Source organism: Heterodontus francisci, chromosome 35, assembly GCF_036365525.1.
Source record: "Heterodontus francisci isolate sHetFra1 chromosome 35, sHetFra1.hap1, whole genome shotgun sequence".
Taxonomy (NCBI): domain Eukaryota; kingdom Metazoa; phylum Chordata; class Chondrichthyes; order Heterodontiformes; family Heterodontidae; genus Heterodontus; species Heterodontus francisci.
Genome location: NC_090405.1, coordinates 16,545,945 through 16,548,866, shown reverse-complemented (window position 1 = coordinate 16,548,866; position 2,922 = coordinate 16,545,945). Strand labels below are relative to the sequence as shown.

General features: G+C 42.7%; 1 non-coding gene across 1 annotated transcript; it reads right to left on the bottom strand.

Moving 5' to 3' along the window:
• Positions 1 to 1,036: 1,036 nt before the first annotated feature.
• On the bottom strand, positions 1,037 to 1,118 carry trnas-gcu (transfer RNA serine (anticodon GCU)). Its single transcript has one exon. It is a non-coding gene; the product is annotated as a tRNA-Ser (tRNA).
• Between the last annotated feature and the right edge of the window lie 1,804 nt (positions 1,119 to 2,922).

The window sequence follows — 2,922 nt, the reverse complement described above, 5'->3', positions numbered from 1 at the left end:
CCGCCACCTTAAACATTCAATCCCTCCACAACCAGTACACAGTGGCTGCAGTGTGTACCATCTCCATATGCACTGCAGCAACTCGCCAAGTATCCTTCAACAGCACCTTCCAAACTCGTGACCACTACCACCTCGAAGGACAAGGGCAGCAGATGCATGGGAACTCACTACCTGCAGGTTCCCCTCCAAGACACTCACCATCCTGACTTGGAACGATATCGCCATTTCTTCACTATTGTTGGGTCACAATCCTGGAACTCCCTCCCCAATAGCACTGTGGGTGTTCCTGCACCATATGGACTGCATCAGTTCAAGAAGGCAGCTCTCCACCACCTTCTCAACCGCAATAGGAATGGGTAATAAATGCTAGCCTTATCAGCGATACTCACACCCAAGAATGAATAAAAACCAAATCACTCTCCACAGATTCCCCACAATCTGGGCTTGGACATTTACTTCAGGAGCACAGAGCTTTATATCACTGCAACATCAGTTCCAATCTTCATATTCTGTTCACTTTTCACATTATTTTCTCCCAGTCCACGAGCTTTTATTAATTCAGTATTCGCATCTCTGCTCCTCCGCCGTTTCTAACATCTCACCTCTTACAAAAAAACACTCTGATCTATCGTAGGTACTAAATGACCCCTCATTTTAAACTCCATCTGCCAAAGCATTGCTCACTCACTTAATCTATCAAGAAGATTTGAAAATAAATTTCTTGCCAAAGGATAATTTTCTGCATCTGCTCCCTCGCCATTTGCTTTTCCCATTTGTCTTTCACTTGGTGCAAATCGAGAGAAAGTAAAGATGGAAGGAAGGAGGGGAGGAAAAATCCTGCTCCGTTTCATGATCCCTATTTGATCTTCATTCCAGTGCAGTTTGGGTGAAGAATTCCAATTGTCTGTCTCAATTTTAATAAAGTATAACCAATTCTGGAATCACTGTCTGGACATGGACAAGAACAGGTTTCGAGGCTGACTTCACACATAAACTCCCCCAACATAAACAATACACTAAACAGTTCATAAACTAGCAACAAGGATGGGATTTGAACCCACGTGTGCAGAGCACAATGGATCAGCAATACATCACCTTAACCTCTCGGCCACCTTGTCAATTGCATAGAAATAGCTGTCACATTCAGCACAGTTTCTGGCTGTGCAGCCAGCTGTGTAATGATGGAAATATATCTTCTGTCAGTAAATGAAGTTGGGAATGGAGCGGTGTGAAACATTTCCAGACCATGTCAAACACGTTTCTACTCAGTGTGAAAACCCACCACGGAAAGACTGGAACATACAATCATTTCATCACATCATGATTAACATCACTCAGACACCTGAACTATTAGGTCACTGACGAAGTCATGATGACCGAATTTCTCATGAAACTACAACTGAACTAACTGACTGGAAGAATTGCTTAAACTCCACATGATCAGCGAGGCATAGCCTCAGGCCGACTTGTCGGGTGGTGTAAACAGATATCACTGCTTCTGATCTTCACCAGAACAGAGAGTGAGATGTAACATTGATCATCAAACAGACTGTGAGAGAATACAACAGAATAAAACACATGGAGAGACACTGTGGAATAACAAATAGATTTGATTGGAATGTTGAAATTTTGATTGGAATGGATAAAACACCAGAAACAGCAGATTAAAGTGGGATTCTCATCATTATATTGATCTGGGACAGAAAAGAGAAACTGATGGAAAGAAGAGAAGTAGGAAGAAAAGAAAGGAGGGAACTGTTCAATTTTTTCAGTTTTTTCACTCGCCCATCAAAGCTGATAAAAAAAGTTGCAAATAACAGAGAATTTCACCAAAAAGGGAGATTAAATGTTGCTGAAACCTTGGATCGAAGGATGCCCCAACAGATCACCTGTTTAACTGTCTCCTCACTCGGGGATTTCAATCAGTGAGCAATATTATTCTCTACTTTTTTTGTTAATTGGTCCCAGAACTGTCACTTGGAATTAATATCTGTGTTCCGACTCCTGAATAATAAAATTGTGAGTTTCTCGATATTTTCTGGACACAGTTCCTGCTGAAAGAACTAAGAACTCTTTTCTAATTTACACAATACTCTATACACACTCATCAAGCCTGCTAAGCTAGCATCTTTGGTGCTGCTTTCTCTTCTCCCAAACTTCATCTCATGTGACTGTTCCATCATCACTCTGACAGTGGGAGGGGTTGATCCCACTATCTTCAGCATTAACCCTTTACATCCTCATACCACACTGTCTGTCCAAAAAAAATGGGTGGAGGGAGCTTCCTTCATTTATCAAAACACCAACAGCAGCACAGTGGCGCAATGGTTAGCACCGCAGCCTCACAGCTCCAGCGACCAGGATTCAGTTCTGGGTACTGCCTGTGTGGAGTTTGCAAGTTCTCCCTGTGTCTGTGTGGGTTTCCGCCGGGTACTCTGGTTTCCTCCCACCTCCAAAAGACTTGCAGGTTGGTAGGTAAATTGGCCATTGTAAATTGTCCCTAGTGTAGGTACGTGGTTGGAGAATGGTGGGGATGTGGTAGAGAATATGGGATTAATGTAGGATTAGTATAAATGGGTGGTTGCTGGTTGGCACAGACTCGATGGGCCGAAGGGCCTGTTTCAGTGCTGTATCTCTAAATAAGAAAAGTAAAATAAAAGCTACCAGTCGTAAATCAACTCAAACCCATTAGAGAGATAGAGGGAGACTGTCAGAGAACTTCCTGCATCCAGTCCTGACCCTGTCACACTCAGCAGCTTCTCACCCAGACCCCACTCTCATCAACACTGAACATTGTTACCGAGACCCTTCAAATGCTGTTTATAAAAGGTAGAAAAATTCAAACTTCATCACAGCTAGATTGAATAGAACAAAGTTTAATATCTTCTCGTCGTCACTCGGTAACCACATGAGACAGTCCTT